A 17,950-nucleotide genomic window follows, 5' to 3' on the forward strand; every position below is an offset into this window, starting at 1 on the left:
TTAATTAGCAACAGGGAGGGGAGTGCGAGGGCGGTGACCTTCGGAGGCGGCTGGTGTCCTGCTGGCCCCGCCACCAGGCCCAGCACCCACGGACATCCGGCCCCTCTCCAGCAGGCCGGACACAGGCTCCGCAGTGAGGGGCAGAGCTGGGGTGCAGATGGGCGGAGAGGACCCAGCTCTGGCCGGGGGTCAGGGGACCGCCGCCCCCAGGCCCTGGGTGACCTTGGGACTGGTCCTTACCGGCCTCGGGACCGGTTCCCCATCTTCGAAAGGCGATGAAGGAAGCTGCTGGCCCCCTTCCTGGGGCGGCCTTCCGGCCTCACGTTCCCCGGGCCTGCGAGGGTCCTGGGCCAGGAGAGGCCAGGGAGATGGGAGTGAGGACCTGCGGCTTCATCGAGACTTGCACGTGGCGGGGACTCAGGGGCCCTGCCCGAGTTGGAGCTGCTCCAGCAGCTCAGGGTCAGGGCAGGGGACAGGTGGTCAGAGGGGGCGGAGCTCCTGGCCCCGCCCCTCCAGACCCCCGACAGCTTTGCTTTTCTGCTTCCACTCCCACGGGAGATGTGGCTTGAAGCAGCTTCTATTGCTAAAGATCTGCTTGAGAACTCCTGACCTAGGTCCCTGCTGTTGCACAAGAGAACAGCCCAGAGAGGGAAAGGGACTTGCTTGAGTCACACAGCCGAGGTGGGGGTGGGGACAGGGTGGGAGAGGAACACGGACCCCACCTCCCTCATCCCCTTAATTCTAGCAGGTTTGCCTCTCAAGAAAGATGTGAATCCACCTGGGTGGGCTCATACAGGCACAGAAGAGTCACCCAGAGGTATGGTCCACTTGGACCCCTGGCTCTCCTGACATCTTTGGGCAACCCAGACAGTCTTATCTATTCTTTGTTCCTTGTCCCTCTTTCCTCAGAATTCCAGGCTGGTGCATCTTTCATTTCATTTCCATTCAGACTGGGGAAGTGGGGAGGTCTGCCACGTCCCCAGCCTTCCCCCGCAAAGGCAGGGAAAGGTCCACTTAAAAACAAGCAAGCAAATCAAACTCTTATCCACTATCCAATAGGGCCTGGCGGCCTACCCACTTCCTAACATAGCAATATTGCCCCCACTTGGCAGATGAGGAAACTGAGGCTCCGAGAGGTGAACAGACTCTCCTGGCGTTCCCAGCTGGGACCAGAAGCCAGGCCTCGAGGCTCCGCGGTGCATGCAGCTGGCTGTGGCGAGGCTTTTCACGCCTCTCCCAGTGCCGCCTCCTGGATGCAGAGCCACCTACCCCGCCCCGCATCCACTGGACCAGCAGCATCCTCGGGTCTCTGCCCCTGGGTGAGCCTGGACCACGGTGTCTGCGCCGGAAGGGCCCCATTTCAGAGACAAGGGCGACCCCTGGTGGAGTCTGTGAGCACGACACGCTGCTACAAGGCAATGGGGCGAGCCTGGGAGACGCCCCGCGGCGATCCCCCTGGCTTCCTGCCTCCCTCCGCGTATTTATTGAAAGCCTACTATGTGCCAGGCGCAGCCTGTGTCCACAACACAGAAGTAAACGTGCTCTTCTCCCTCAAAAAACTTCCAACATATAATATGGTTATATTCTTTAACAATAATTGCAATGCAAAGTATGAAACCAAGTTTTCACATTTTTTTCCTTTAAATCAGAGCAAATGAAATCCTACATGGAAACATAATTCACAATCATAGCCAACGCTTACTGAGCATGCACGACATGCCAGCGCTGTCGTAAGTGCTTCCTGAACAAACTCATTTAATCCTCCCAACGACCCTCAGGAGGCAGGAATTATCATGAGCTCCATCTTACAGACTGTAAATATATTACTAGCTGTGTGTAATATCATGTACATGATAAAATATCACTAGCTCCATTTGCAAACTAGTGATCAGAGAAGCTGAGTAACTGGGCCAGGGTCACACAGTCCAAAAGATGAAGAGTCGGGATTTGAACTCGGGCAGACTGGCTCTAGAAGCCTTGTCCTTCTCAATGTTACACTGCCTCTGGGCACAGCGCATACAAGTGAGGCTTCCCTGGCTGAAACGGAGGGGATGGTTTCAGAGTCAGGCTTGTTCAGCCTGTTCCCCGACCTCCTCTGGACACCCGGGGAGCCGTCAACAGCTGTTGACCTCAGTGTGGAAATCAGTACACGTCTGACATGGAGACCTTGACGGGTTTTAGGCCGAGAAGAGGAACAAATAGATTTGCGTGTTGCAACGATTACTTCTGAGTGGAGCAGGGGCTCAGGACTGGAGGCCATCAGAGTTCATGGGCTGAACTGGGGCAGCGCCTATGGGAATCGAGGCAGGAGGGCAGAGGTGAAAGGTGATCCTGGGGCCACAAGCTTAGCCCTTAATTTCCCTGGAGGTGGGGGTGGGGGCCAGATATGTTTCCAGTTTGCATCATGAGCCAATCAATTCATTCTCAACTGTCTATGGAACACCTGCTATGTCCAGTCATTGTTCTAGATGGTGGGGAACAAGGATACAAGGTCCTGCTCTCTTAGAACGTACACTGTAGTGGGGGGAGTCCAACAAGAATCTAAAGTCAGTAAGAGAAGCGAAGACGGTGGTAAATATTATGGGACAGACAAAACAGGGCACTGTGCTCAAAGAGGCAATATCTGTAGCAATTAAGAGTAGAGACTTCAGAGCCAGACCAGATGGTTTGAATTCTTACATTGCCACCTTGTGCAGATCTGAGAACAGAGTGTTTCTGGCAGAGGGAACAGCAAGTGCAAAGGCCCTGGGGTGGGAAGGTGCCCTGGGCATGAGACCAAAAAATGTGTGACTGAAGCATGGGAGGGGAGGAGATCAGAAAAGGAGGCAGGGGTCAGATCCCATGCATGGTGACAAGCTTGGACTTTTGTCTGAGTCCAGTTAGGAGGTGATTATGTGCATCCAGGAGAGAGGTGAACGGTGAGTTGGAGTAAAGTGGAAGTGGCAGAGATCAAAAGAAATGGAAGAATTCAGAGGTATTTGGAGGTAGAATTGGCTGAGTTTGCCAATGGGCCATAAATAGGGGGGCAGTCACGGGAAAGGGGGGAATCGAAGGTGTGCTCTAGAGTTTGGACCGTGGATGGATGGTGCTGTGCTTGCTGAGATGACAAGGCAGGAGGAACAGGTGTGGGGCAGGAGGCTGAGGGGAATCAGAGTTCTACATGTGGTTGCACAAGAAGAGATGAGACCTAAGCAAGTGGATACATGAATCTGGGAACTATTGAACAGATCAGATCTGGAATTATAGATGTGGGTGTCATCTCACTAAGAAAAGGCGAGCTATGGACTGGGAGAAGATATTCACAGTTCTACATCAGACAGATAATGAACCCCCTCAGTATCACTATTAATACCACCAATGTCAATACCATGCCATTATCAATGGTAACGTCACATCATTACAATCATCAATGTGACCACCATCACCATCACCACCAACATCGCCATTATAATCATCAACACCACCACCATCACCATTAGAATCATCACCATCACCACCACCATCACCATTAGAATCATCGGCATCACCACAACCATGACCATCAGAATCATCAACACCACCATCATCACCATCAGCACCACCATCACCATTAGAATCATCACCATCACCACCATCACCATTAGAATCATCACCATCACCACCATCACCATTAGAATCATCAGCATCACCACCACCATCACCATTAGAATCATCAGCACCACCACCATCACCATTAGAATCATCAACACCACCACCATCACCACCATTAGAATCACCAACACCACCATCATTAGCATCACCACCACCATCACCTTCACCATCAACATTATAATCAACACCACCATCACCATCACCATCACAATCATCATCACCACCATCACCATCACCATCACCACCAACATCACCATTACAGTCATCGACATCACCATCACCACCAACATCACCATTACAGTCATCGACATCACCATCACCATCAACATCACCATTACAATCATCGACATCACCACCATCACCACCAACATCATCATTATAATCCTCAACACCACCACCATCACTACTATCACCATCACCATGCTCACCACTAAGATCTTCACTATCACTACCACCATCACCAAGATCTTCACCATCCCCACCACCGTCCTATCAGGGTCACCATTAACAGCAGCAGCAGCAGCATCCTGCTCCCTAGCACCATCAGCACCACTATAGTCGTCTCCATCAGCAACATCACCACCAGCACCCGCAGTACTGTTACCATCATCACCATCACTGTCTCCGTCACACCATCCTCACCAGCAGCAGCAGCCTCATGTCGCTGTTACCACCCTAGTCATCATCATTGTCATAGCATCGTGAGCCCCATTACCTCTCCTCACACCATCACTCTCCTCCTCATCACTATAGCCGTCGCCATCACTATCATCATTACACCATCAGCAGCATTATTGTCATTGCCTTCGTCATCACCACCTCCACCACCATCAATGTCACCACTGACACCATCAATACCACTGCCATCCTCGCTATAACTGTTACAACCATCATCTCCACCATTATCATCACCATTACCACCCTTACCATCAGAAACCAGAATCTCCAACACCGCCACCGATGTAAGCATCACCATTGCCCTCACTGTTGTCATCGTCGTCGTCTGTTCTTGAATTTCATCCTTCTTGTAAGCCCAGAGCCCTTGCCCTGTGACCCCACTCATCTGCCCTATTCCTCAGTGAGGCCGAGCTCAGTCTTTCCCCTTTACAGATGGTGCCGGGGGGGTGGGGGGTTCAAACAGGGGCCGTCCCTTGTTCAGAGCCGGCCATGGAAGGAGAGAGGACAGTCTTCTTCAGGCAAGGAGGACCTGAGTCTGGGGCCCTAGCATTTGAAGATGAGTTTGGGAGAAAGGCCACCCTCAGAATCCGTGTAAACTGAGTGAACCCCTCCAAGAGAAACTGCGGTGACACAGATTACCCTGCTGCTAGCAAGCCCCACACCCAGGGGCTTCAGCAGGATGGACACCTCTCTCTCAGGCCAGGCCGGCTGGCTGCTCGGGGTTGGTGGAGACCCCGGCCCTCTTCCCGTGTCCCCCTCACCCTCAGCAGGCAGCTCCCACTCACAGTCCAGGGAAGCTGCCTGGGTCCCACTGTCGCGTCCTTTCCAGGCAGTGAAAATAGCGGACACGGATGAGACGGGCTCTGTCATCTCCTGTAAGGACACAGAAGTTGACACGTCTCTTCTGGGCACACCCACTGGCCAGAGAGGGGTCTCTGTCCATCGAGATAAGGATCTGGATTCCATTCTTACTAACTAGTATATTAATAAAAGCTACTGTTTATTAGGTCACTACGAAATGTTAACTATTACGCCAAAAATTTCACACACACCATTTGTAATCTCGTGAGACAGAATGACCACTCTTTTCATTGCCTTCACCTTACACGTGAGAAAAATGTCGTTCAAAGAAGTGAGGTCCCCAAGATCCAGCCAGACTCTCCTCTGGGGGAGGCAGCGGGTTGACATCAGACACCAGCAGCCTTGTCTACTCACTGAGCCATCTCGTCAAGGTGAGAAGGGCTCCAGAGTCAGAATGCCTGGGCCCACACGCTAATTCTGTCCCTTCCTGGCTGTCTCACCTCGAATGAGCGACTTAGACTCTATTTCTCTAAGCGTCAGTTTTCTCATTGGTAAAATGGGCTCATTCAGGATGCGATAATTTGTGGAAAGCCCACAGCACAGGGCCTGGCACACGAGCGCTGAGGAAATGGTAAGTGGTAATATGAATGACAGTTGTAGCAGCAGCAACAGTGTTGCCCAGCGGACATCATTCCTCCTGGCACTGTGACCTGACCACCCTCTCTACTGTGTCACTCCATGAGTGGCGATGGTGATGCTAATGCTGCTGCTGCTGGTAAAACAGATGCTGACGGTGATTCTGATGATGTGGATGAAGACAGCGATGATGGTGATGACGTTGTTAACAGTGACACTGATGGTGGTGGCAGTGGTGATGGTGGCAGCGAAGATGATGATGACAATGGTGATGATGATGAAAGTGATGGGGATGGTAGTGGTGTTTGTGAGGGTGGTGATAGTGGATTATAATGGTAAGAACAGTGATAGCATTGGTGGTGACACTGATGACATCATTGGTGACACTGATGATGTGGCTGGTAAGGGTGATTGTGGTGGTGGTCATCGTGAGCTCCTGCTAAAATTGATTTCTCTCTCTTAGGTGAGTGGACCCAGCTGAATACACAGTTGAAACCCCGGTGCCTTCTGTCTTTGCTGCTCAGCCTTCTCAACATTTGGCTGCTATCTTGAGGTCTAAAATGGCTGCTGCAACTCCAGCCATCACATCTGTATTCCAGCTAGTAGCAATGTGGAGGGTGAGGGTGGGAGAAGGAGGGAAAGGCAGTCTCCTGCCCTTTTAAGGGCATAACCTGGAAATTTTTGAAATGGAACTCAGACAACATTCTTTTAAACACTGCTATCATGGATAAAGTTCATTGTATGGCCCCATGTCCCTATATAGAAAGACCTGCAAACAAATTCGTCTCAGATCCAGGAAAAAGGTGGCCTTTCATGGTGAACCAGCAAGTTTTCTTCCACTAGAGGCTGCAAAGGGCCCCAGCTCCAGAAACAGACTACTCGCTTCTGGATTGGACCAGGCAGGGTGGCCAGGTGAGGACCCGGCCCCAACACCGCAGACTTGGCGCCCCAGCGAGCACCAGGGCGGGTTTCTAGAACGGCAGGGAGAGGTCTTGGCAGAAAGCGATTTTTGCTTCTGCTTCTTAAAACACGTTCCTAGTGGCCTGAAGTTAACCTTTGACGTTATTGTTTGAAAGACGGGTTAGGACAATGAAATCAGGAGTCGGGAAGCCGTATTTTCTCATTTGGGCTCCAGCACTCACTGTTTACAGCCTGAGGCAATTCTCTGAGTCGTGCTCTTCTTTGTTTTACTTTTTTATTGACTTAATTTTCTAGAGCTTTTTAGGTTCACAGCTAAATGGGGAGAAGGTAACAGAGATTTCCCACACACCCCTGCCCTCACACACGCGCAGCCCCCCATTGTCCGCATCCCCCACACGGTGGGACGTTTGATGAGCCACACTGACTCATGGGTGTCACCCTGAGCCCACAGTTTACATGGGGCTCCGTCTTGGTGGTGAACCTTCTGTGGGTTTAAACAAATGTACAATGGCACGTGACTGTCATTACGTTATCAGAGTCTTTTCACTGCCCCGAACATCCTCTGTCCTCCGCCCGTTCACCCCTCCCCACCCACCCCGTCAACTTCTGGCAACCTCTGAGCTTTTCACTGTCTCCGTAGTTTTGTCTTTTCCGGAATGGCATAGAGTTGGCATCGTAAAATATGCAGCCTTTTCAGATTGACTCCTTTCACTTAGTAACATGCATTTAAGTTTCCTCCATGTCTTGACAGCTCATTTCTTTTTCGCGCTGAATACTATTCCATTGTCTGGTCGTACCACAGTTTATTCATTCACCTTCTGAAGGACATCTTGGTTGCTTCTGCATCTTGCCAGTTATGAATACTGCTGCTATAAACATTTGTGAGCAGGTTTTTGTGTGGACTTAGGTTTTCAACTCCTTTGCATAAATACCAGGAATGCAGCTGCTGGGTCATCTGGTAAGAGTTTGTTTAGTTTTGTTAGAAACTGCCCAACTGTCTTCCAAAGTGGCTGGACCACTTTGCATCCCCACCAGCAACAAATGAGAGTTCCTGTTGCTCTGCATCTTTGTCAGCATTTGGTGTTGTCAGAGTTCCGGATTTTGGCCAGTCTAATGGCCGTGCAGTGGTATCTCACTGTGGTTTTAATTTGCAATTCCCCGATGACATATGATGTGGAGCATCTTTTCATCTACTTACTTGCCATCTGTGTATCTTTTTTGGTGAAGTGTCTGTTAAGGTTTTTGGTCCATTTTTTAATTGGATTGTTTGTTTTCCTATTGTTGAGTTTAAGGAGTTCTTTACATATTTTGGATAACAGCCCTTTATCAGACGTATCTTTTGCAAATATTTTCTCCCACTCTGCAGCTTGTCTTCTCATTCTCGACATTGCCTTTCACAGGGCACAAGTTTTTAATTTTAATGAAGTCCAGCTTATCAATTAATTATTTCTGTCATGGATTGTGCCTTTGGTATTGTATCTAAAAAGTCATTTCCATACCCAAGGTCATCTAGGCTTTCTTATGTTATCTTCTAGGAGTTTTATAGTTTTGCATTTTATATTTAGATCTGTGACCGATTTTGAGTGAATTTTTGTGAAGAGTGTAAGGTCTGTGTCTAGATTCTTTTCTCTTTTTTTTGCATGTGGATGTCCAGTTCTTCCAGCAGCATCTTTTGAAAAGACTGTCCTTGCTGCCTTGTATTGCCTCTGCTCCTTTGTCCAAGACCAGTTGACATTAGTGGGTCTGCCTGTCCGCTGGGCGCACGCCGTGTGGACCCGGCGATCAGGGGCCCCTCAGTGGGTGCAGGTTGTCGGTCATCCCTCAACTGCTTCTCTAGGTTGGCCAAAAACCCCACGTTGGGCTCAAGAATGTGCTGATTTCCAGAACCAACAACACGTTTATAATCGTTGTTTTCTCATACATGGAAAAAACTATGTGCCGGAGATGGAGCCACACGAGCGGCCAGCGAATGGCCTCATCCGTTCATTTCTTTCATTGGCAAACTTTCTAGATTATTTTCTGGATTAGATTTCCTCGGTCTCCTGGCTCACCTTCTTTCTCCACAGGGTTTTCCTCTTTCATACAAAACATTCACACCTCACAGCGTGGGGAAGACGACAGCAGTGGTTCCTGGCCCACCACGCAGCGTGGACTCTGGATGTCCACCTTCAGGAAGAACCATCGAGATGCAATTACCGCTCGCTCGAGTCTTCTCACCGGATCCCCCGGAAGCGCAAACGTTCTTATGCCGTTTTCCTACAGAAACATCAGAGCAGGCTTCCTGTTCATTAGTCAGAGAGCACATTTTCGGTAAACATTTTTTTCAAAATGTTCCAATCTTTTCATGGGGGGTGTGTGTCTATCACCCTTTCTTTGGAAGAAATCTTATTCTGATATACAGTTGGAAACAGTTGAGAGCAGAGCTGCCGGGGGAAGGGGTCGTGCGGCCCGAAGCCCCTCCCCGCTGAGCCAGCCCAGGGGAGCCCAGGCACGTCCACACAGGGTGAAGATGTCGTCACCGCACAGCTGGCTCCGGAGAGCACGGAGCCAGACTATTGCCACATTTCCAGCCCTCAGTTTCGTGCTCACTGGAGCTTTTGTAACTGGGCTTTTCAGAGATAGAATTTCCCTGTCTCTGTCTGCCACAGTTCCATCCTCTTGCCTTTATCGGCGATGCCTTCTCGTCTCCTCTCCTCGTGATTGTGGGCTGCTCTGGGGAATATAAATAAATTGACAAAAGTGCTTCTGAATGCTCAGTGGGCCACCGTGGGCCAGGTCGGGATTATTGCGGTGGCCTCCTCACTGGTTCCCCCTCTTCTAACCTTGCCCCCCTACACTCTATTCTCAACCCAGCTGCCCGAGGGACCCCATAAATCATGAGTCATGTCATGCTATTCCCCTGCTCCCATCCTTCCCTCTGAGCAGAAGCCCAAGCCCGTAAGGCCCTCCACCAGCTGTCCCTGCCACCTCTCTGGCTCACTTCCTATTACCAGCCCTCACACACTCTGTTCCAACCTTGCTTCAGCCTCAGGGCCTTTGCACATGCCACTCCTCTGCCCAGGTATCCTCCAGGTCTCACTCCCTCACTTCATTCAGGTCTCTGCTCACAGGTCACCTCCTCAGACGGTCTTCCTTGACCTGTTATACAAAACAGCCTCTCTCTTCTAGAAACTTCCTACCCTTCACTGTGCTTCAATTTTCTCCAGCCCACTTATCACCACTCACGTATTATATACTATTATCTGTCCTCCACTGGAAGGTAAGAAGCTCCAAGGGGGCAGGGCCCTTGACTGTTTTGTTTACTGCTGTCTCCTCCAAGGTAGAGTATTGCCCAGCACACAGTAGGCCCTCAGCAATATTTGTGAGATGCAAAAATGCATTCTAGTCAATGAGAGCATGAAGCACCATTTGTTCACTCAGTTGCCCTGTAACTGGGGTCTGTGGTAACCCCGCGACCTAGAATCCAGCTCTCGGGGCTGAGGGCGTGCTCTTGTTCCCCGTCACCCCCTCCCGTCCCTGTGAGACGAGACAGCCCCGCCCACTGTCCTGTGCCCAGCAGCCCCACCTCCACGGAGGTGTCGCTCGGCTGTGTGACTCGCTCTAACCATTGGCATGCGGGCGGAAGGGACAGACGCCGCATCTGAGCAGAAGCTCTGGGGCCATGCGACTGAGAAGAGCATCTCCCCCTTAGGGGCCAAGTTTTCACCTTGGACCTAGGAATGAGGGAGACGCAAGGAGCAGGGCTCACCCGACCCACGGCCGTGCTCAGTGGCCACGCAACAGAAATGAGAAATACACCTTTGTGGTTCCAAGTCAAGAGAACGTGGGGGTCCTTTGTTACTGCAGCCTGACTGCACAGAAGTGACGACCACACGGCCAAGGGGCAGCCCGGAGAGGCGGGCAGGTAGCTGCTTCTGAAGCCCTTTCCAGGCCCTCATTCTGGACGCCATGGCTCGTCCTCAGTTAACGCGACGAGTCCTGACCGAGGAGGCACTTTGGGCAGGCGGCGTAGCATGTTTATTGGATTTCAGAGTCAGGCAGTCCTGGCTCGCTCCTGGCCGTGCCACTTACCAGTGGTGAGGTCTTACTCAAATTATCTAAACTCTCTGAGCCTCAGTTTCCTTCTCTGTAGGACAGGGACCGTCACTGCTCCTCCCTCAGAGGGTCAGGCTGAGCCAGGTGAGATAAAGCCAGGGCCTAGCGCGCAGGGCCCCCATCGGCAGGGGGACACGTGTCCCAGTCATGGCTGCCCTGCATCTTTAGCATGGTCTTTCCATACGTGAGGAGGTCCCCCATTGCCACGACCTCCGGGCGTCGGCATCGACCTCTAAACTCCCAGCCCTGCTGGCGGCCGGCCCGCGGGCGACATTCCAGGCTCCTCCGGGCTGACTCTCCCACGCAAGCCTTGGACTCGGGCGACCGGCTCTGCGAGGAGCCTTGGAGTGCTGCTGGTGCGGCCGAGGGGACCTCCGGGCGCTGCCTCCCCGGGGTCGCACGGCTGCCTTCCTGGGGCGGAGGCACAGTGGATGGAGGATGGGGACAGTGACAGCTGTCTTCTCAGGCCGGCTCTGCGGTATAGTTGAGGCCTCACTTCTGGAAACTGAGTGTAGGCCCGACCTCCAGCCCGCCCCAACTCCCCACCCAATGGCTCAGCGGCTTCATTAGCGCCTTTTAGTAAATTTTGCTGCATAAACAACCAGACTCTACTTCCTGTGCCTATAAAGCCTACTGTGGTCACTATGATTTCATTGCCACAATGAAATAAGAGTCACCGGGTCCTCGAGGCCTCCACGTGCCCCAGGGACTGTGGGCCCGCCAGAGTTGGCTCATAGGTCCCACACCAAGCTTCCTGGCCTGGGCTGGGTGGGGAATCTGCAGTTGGAACCTGCTAGAGAGACTAATCCCCCTCTGCGCTTGCCTGGCCCTCGTGCCAGGGCTCTGCTCTGCTGACCCGAGGGCAGGACCCCGTGGGGACCCCCTACCCCCAGCCTTTCCTCTCCTCTCTCGAGGCTGCACTGAGCGCTGTGGACACCAGAGGGCGACACACGCTCGTTTTGGAGGGAAGAGCATGGAGGAGTTTTGGTTTTTTCTCTCCATTTCTGATGGTGAAAGGAACCAACTGGAATTAGCTGGTCCTCTTAGGGCCCTAAAGCAGCAGACGCTGTGTGTGCGCGGCCTGCAGCTCACAGGCCAGGAAGCAGACCTGGCGAGGGGAAGATGCCCGCGTAAGGTCCCATGGCTGGAAAGCGAGCCGACTGGGACGTGAGCCCAACCCATCGCTCACAGGGGCGGGCTGTGCTAACACTGCAGCTGTCTCAGGGGGGTCACGGAGAGAAGGGAAGAGAAGAACGCAGCGTCTCCGTCTCCCTGCAGCGGTCTGTGGCTCTGCTCCTCAGCGAGATCTCAGGACGACCGTCAATTCAAGAACATCAGTTGAGCCCAAGAATGCACACTCAGCTGCCCACAGGGAGCAGGCAGGTCACAGAAACGCGGGAAGCAGGCTGGGTGTGCAATAGGGAGTGGTGGGGACTGTGGCCAGCTGGAGGGTGTACATTACAACTGAAGGGGAAGCCACACTTGGGTCCAGCCGGCTGTGGCCCCGTCAGGACACACATCAGGGTGTTTGGACTTTTCTGGTTTCCAACAGAAGCTGTACATTAAAACACTAATGTGAAAATTCCCCAATTCTGAAATGCTGGTGACAAATTCAAAACTTTTTCCACTCAGCTCTCTGAGCCTTGGCGTTCTCAACCGTATGATGGGAATGATGTCTACACTACACCGTCAGCTTCTTGGGCCTCAGGAGTGTTCTTTCTAACCACGGGCCTGATTCAGGGGAGGATCTCTGGGTCAGGGCAGCTCCACCCAATGAAGGGGTGAGAGCCCCGCTTTCGGCAACATCTCCCCATCTATTCCTGGGACCACGGAGCATCAGGAGACCCTGAAAATGGCTGCCCAGAGGAGCCGTCTGTTTTCTGCTCCAATGATTCTTCCCTGGGGGTGTGGACGCCACGGTAGACGGTCTCCAATGGGATCTACTGAGGTTCAAGGAGGAAATAATAAGATCGCTTTGTATTTATCTTTATCTTTGCTTATATTGAATATTTTAAATCATTTTTATCTTGTTTTTAAAAAGTTTTTGTGTATGGTTCAGAATATGCAAAATGGCTAGCAAATTAGTGCGTGCGTGCATGTCAATTATAAATAAATAAATCAGCACACATTGGGGTGTGGGCTCACGACTGTTTGGGGTGCCCAACCCCTGTCATGGGGCAGAGCTGATGCCCAAACGGGGAAAAGGACAGCTGTAACAAGGAACTGTGGGTAGGGAGACATCATTGCATAGTTCCAGTCACCCAAATGCCACAGTTGTTAAAAAATAATTTTAAAAAAGCACAACGCAAAGGCTTCTTATCAAATTAGTTAAATATACTCAAAGTCATTTTTTAAATGTCTGGTCCATGGTAACAGTTTGCTTTGAAAACAAAGGCTGTACTATTATTGTTGTCGTCATTATTGGTATGGCAGCATCGCAGGGCAGGGCACCGCTGCACTGGTTTATGGTCAGCGTCCCCACTGAGCCGAAAGCCCCGAGGCCGGCACTGGGGGGATTAAGCCCTGGGCCTTCGGATGCAGCAGCGGCAGGGTGGGCTCAGAGCAGAGGTCTGAAGGGTCTCTGTTCAGTGACCGAGACAGGAAGGGAGCAATGGCTCAGCCTCTGGCGGGAACGTGGGTCCCGTCCCAGCTCCAGCCCAGCCCCAAGGGGCTTAGAGTTCAGGTCCTTCAGTCCTCTGGAGAAGAAAGGAAAGGTCGCGGCCCTGCTGAGCCCCCTCACCCGCAGGAACAGACCCGGGCTCGAGACACCGCTACTAACACTCGCGGCCCGAGACCCAGCAAGAGGACCGAGCCCGTGTGCCAAGCAAGGCTGGAGCCCAGCTCCTCGGGCCAGCCTCTTCCTCAAGCAGGAAGCAGGGTCCCTTCCAGGCCCCGGGAGGGAGCTCTGATAGACCACACGGCTCAGAGCTGGTGCTCAGATCGGGGTCCCTGCGCCCTGCTCAACTTGGGCCCTTTCCCCGGGGCTCAGTTTCTGCAACTGAAAACTGGGGTGCCTACAAACTGCCATCTCTCTTTCCTCTGTCACCTACCAGTTGTCTGACCTTGGGCAGGTTACTTACCTTCTCAGTGCCTCCATTTCCACATCTCGGAAGCGAGCATCACAACAGTATGACCTCAGGAGGTCGCCGCTCTGAGGATCACATGGGTGCTATTTAAGTTTCTAGCTTCACGGAAACAGTGCAGGTGGAGGGCAGGGAGGTGCCCACTCCGCCCGAGGACACTCTGAAGAAGGAAAATCTCAAGACTCACTGTCCACTACCACACTTCTTATTCTTTTGTGCACAAATGGTCGTGTGAGAGATATTGCATGGTTTCTTCTCTAAATCAGCTCAATTCAGACTCTCAGCTCCCACCAGAGGAATTTCTACTCGTCATTCTGAGGACCCTCTTGGGGCAGATCGTATTTTCCAGATTGAGTCTCCAGCCAGCAAGAATATCTGCAACACTATCTTCTGTCCTGAAAGCTCTTCTAGAACTTGCCAACCCCCATCCAGAGAGGGAGACCATGTCCCCTTCCCTTGCACCGGGGGGGGTGTGATCGCCTCCTCTAACGGAATTCAGAGGAGGTGATGCGACAGGACTTTGAGGCTAGGTCATGAGCTGCCATGTGCTTCTAGCTTGTTCTCTCTTCATTCTAGAAACCCGGCCGTCTTGCTGTGAGGAAGCCCAGCGGCCTGTGCAGGAGGCTCCTGGAGAAGAACCAAGGCCTTGCGCCCCAGCTTGAGCCGAGCTCCCAGCTGACAGCTAGCACCAACTTGCTAGCCATGTGGCTGCGCCATCTTGAAAATGGATCCTCAAGCTCCGGCTGAACCAGCTGACACTGCACAGAGCAGAGCCGAGCCTTCCCCACAGAACCACCCCCGCAACCTGCAGATTTATGGGCTAAATAAAGGATGGGGCGGTTTGTTACACAGCCATGGGAAACAGATGCACCCCTCTCCCTCCTTCCCTCTCTCCCTCCCCTCAGAGTTGTGCAAACGGTCTGGGGGCCTCACCTTGGCCCAGGCACTAAAGAGACCCCCGACACCCATGTTCTTGCCCACAAGGACCCTCAGGCCTCCTGCCCTGCAGCCCCCGGGCCACCTTTGGGGTGGGGAATCTTCTGAGAGTCTGGGAACCCCATGGCCATCCCCTCTTGAGGTCTTGCCATACCCCCATCTCCCCTACGTCCAAGTTGGCCATTTGACACCTTCTCTCAAGGCTTTCTAGATGGTTCTTCATGCCCCTTTTCTCACCTCCAGAACTCCCGGCTTCACCTCTGGAATGGACGAAGGATTTCACAAAAAATGGGAGCGGTCTCCCACGGGGCCGGCTCTGCTCTCTGCCTGGCCAAGTGCCCCAGGTGCGCTATGACGAAGCCGGACTCCTGCTGGAAGGGGAATGCTGGGAGAAACAACCCCGTTTGATATTTCAGTGAAGAACTCAGACACACAGCTACTCAGCGACTGTCCCTCAAGCCCCCAATATGTGCCAGGCATTGTGCCAGGCGCTGGGGCGACAAGGCCAAACAGGTGCGCCACCCATAGACCTGGGTGAGAGGGCCACCTGTGTCCACTCAGAGCCTGCATGCCCATGCCCGTCCTCCATCACGCTTCCGGTGTCTGAAACCCTGGGAATCTCTGCCTCAACGGTCCGAGACCAGTTTTAGGGCTTACACAAGCAACTTCCCTGGGTCCATCCTTCTGAGGGTACAATGTGCCCCCGGGGCCACTCCTAGAGGACTGACCGAGTGACAGCTGGAGGCAAGGCATGTGGATAGATGGGTATGTGGGCTGGGGTGTTCACACGCCTGAGTCCTGGGCCACTTGTGACACAGGACAGACATGGGTCTAGAAAGAATTGGGTTGGGTGGGCTGAGGGCTGGGGTCAGGGCTGACCCACCCGACACCGCCATGTTCCTGAATAGCATTCCAGAGTCCAAGCGTTCTAAATTTGCACATGGCCCTCTGGGTCATCATCAAGAATGTTTCTCAAGGCAGGAGAATAAGCATATTTTATTTTACAGTCCGCTAACCATTGAGGTAGAAAGGAGAGGGGCTCTGTTTTCGCCATGCACGTGTTAGGGGCATTCTACAGGATAATAGGACCAGCGGCCCAGGCCAGGAGCTCCTATGAGAAGACCTTCTACCGGGCTGAAAGGATGGTGGGGGAGTATGGCAGAGATTCCAGGAGCTGCCTGCACACTGCCCTCCGTGTGGCCACAGCTGCCACCATCGCTAATCTGGAGTGACAGGGACAGGAAAGGGTAGCAGGTGGGACTAATGTGAGCGAGTGTGCGCCTGGGGCGGGGGGGTGCTGGTGGGATCCAGCTGTTCTGCCAACTGCCACTCACCATCACAACACCCTCAGCTGGAGGGGGGGCGTTCTGGCGGGGGAGAAGAGGACGGTATTTTATGCCCATTTTGCATGGCTTGGCTATGGCCCCAGCCCAAGACGGAACAACACAGTGGTTCTCAAAGCGTGGGCCTGGGCCAGCAGCATCGACATCATCTGGCACCTTGCGAGGCCCTTGAGGGAAAGATGGTCCCTCCGTGGGAAGGACAGCAGAGTGGGACACGGCTGGGCTCAAAGACTCCCCAGCCACACTCCCCGGACTTGCCGTGGAGATTCTGTGAAGGAGACTTTTCACTGGAAAGAGAACGCATTTGAGCACGCACAGTGTCCAAGATGGGGCGGTCGCTTCATGAGCACCACCAGCGAGTCCTCACAGCCTTGCAAGCGCCCGTGGGATTAACTGAGGGCTCCTCCCAGCGAGGTTAGGTACCTTGCCTCGTCTCGGGTCACAAGGCTCCCAGCAGGCCACCTGGGCTTTGCGATTCTCAGACCACCCTGACTGCTTCACCATGATGCTAAACAGGGGCTCTCAAGCTGGAGTGTGACTCGGAATCAGCTGGAGGCCTTGTCCAAGCTAACGGCTAGGCTCCTCCCCCTGAGTTTCTCATGGGGATGTCCCCGACGTGACCCCACTCATTCCGAACAAGATCGCAGCTGCTGCTCCTGCCGGTCCCAGGACCAGGCCTTGGGAACCGCCGCGCCGGGCTGGGATGCAGCCGGCTCCCTGCCGACTCCAGCCATGCAAACGGGGAGTAATCCCACGCTCCCAATTCCCCGCAACCGCGGCCCTGTGAGACGCCGCCGAGATCATGGGAGCGAAAGAGCTTTGTCAGCTGCCCAGGGGAAAGGCCCTGGTCATAACTGAGTCACCCGCCGGAGGCTGGTCCTGGGGTCCGGGGGTGCAAAGGGCTGGGATGCAGGTCGGGGCACCACAGCCACCAGGAGATCTTCTGCAGCCCATCTTAGTTCTGAGCCACTTCTCAAGGGAGAAAGGCAGCCTCTGAGGGCTCAGGCCCGCAGCCCCTCCTCCACCCACGCCTCCTCCCTCACCTCAGGCGCAACCGCTACTGGCCCGGCCTCTTCTCCAGGGGCCAGTCCGGGCAAGCCGGGCCGGCGCCAGCCTGTGATTCTGGACCCGGGGCTGGATCCCGCTCACCTGCAGCGCAGACTCAGAGGCCACCACGTCCCTTCTCTAAGCCTCAGACTGTTCATCGCTAAAATGGGGGCCACAGGAGTCCCATCTGCATAGAGTTGCGCCAGTTCAAGGGCCAGTCCTTTTGACAGCGCTTGGCACGGAGCCCGGAGCCTGGCGACGGTTCAATCGGTGGCAGCCGTTAGGATTTTGAGAGAGCGCCTGGGCCCAGGCTGCCTGCTGATAGCGGCCTCCTTGGAGCGCCAGCCGCTCCCACGCCGTTCGCCGGTTGCACCGGATGCACCCGCCCTGGAATGCCAGCCAGGGGCCGGGACTGCCCGCCGCGGGTGGGGCGGCCGGGCGCGTCGGGATCGGGGAGGCGCTGGGCTGGGAAGGGGCGTGGCCTCCCCTCAGAGGGCCAGGGGGCGGGGGAGGCCCGGAGGAGAAGGGGACCGAGGCGGGGGCGGAGGGAGGGGCCTGAGAAAGAGGAGGAAGGCCGAGGAGGGGGGCACCGTTCGGGAGCGCTGTGAGTGGGGCTTCCCACCCAACGGGGTCCGATCCGGGGGCCCAGGCTCTACTGGGGCAGAGCTGGGGGCCGGGAGGCGCGGCCGGGGTCGGGCCGGCGGGGATAGGTCGGGGAGGCCCTAGCGGGGCGGGGCGAGGGGCGGGGCCCCACCGGGGCCGGGGGCGGGGCAGGAGGCC

At 54.1% G+C, this 17,950-nt stretch overlaps 1 protein-coding gene and 1 long non-coding RNA gene across 4 annotated transcripts in view; one reads left to right on the forward strand and one right to left on the reverse strand.

The window, feature by feature from the left end:
* Nucleotides 1-6,926: 6,926 nt before the first annotated feature.
* LOC102150579 (uncharacterized) lies at nucleotides 6,927-17,895 on the reverse strand. Of its 3 annotated transcripts, none has more exons than XR_011423622.1 (4): nucleotides 17,273-17,809; nucleotides 15,018-15,165; nucleotides 13,842-14,664; nucleotides 6,927-9,378 (listed from the first exon to the last, which is right to left on the reverse strand). It is a non-coding gene; the product is annotated as an uncharacterized lncRNA (long non-coding RNA). The 3 variants fall into 3 exon arrangements; XR_011423623.1 differs by having other exon boundaries at nucleotides 17,167-17,564; XR_011423624.1 differs by lacking the exon at nucleotides 13,842-14,664 and having other exon boundaries at nucleotides 17,273-17,895.
* Nucleotides 17,696-17,950, forward strand: part of CD82 (CD82 molecule) — a 48,412-nt gene continuing 48,157 nt past the window's right edge. The window contains exon 1 of the mRNA XM_070228645.1: nucleotides 17,696-17,774. The gene's annotated coding sequence lies outside the window, so the exon portion shown is untranslated. The remainder of the gene's footprint in view (nucleotides 17,775-17,950) is intronic.

This window comes from Equus caballus, chromosome 12 (genome assembly GCF_041296265.1).
Source record: "Equus caballus isolate H_3958 breed thoroughbred chromosome 12, TB-T2T, whole genome shotgun sequence".
Taxonomy (NCBI): Eukaryota; Metazoa; Chordata; class Mammalia; order Perissodactyla; family Equidae; genus Equus; species Equus caballus.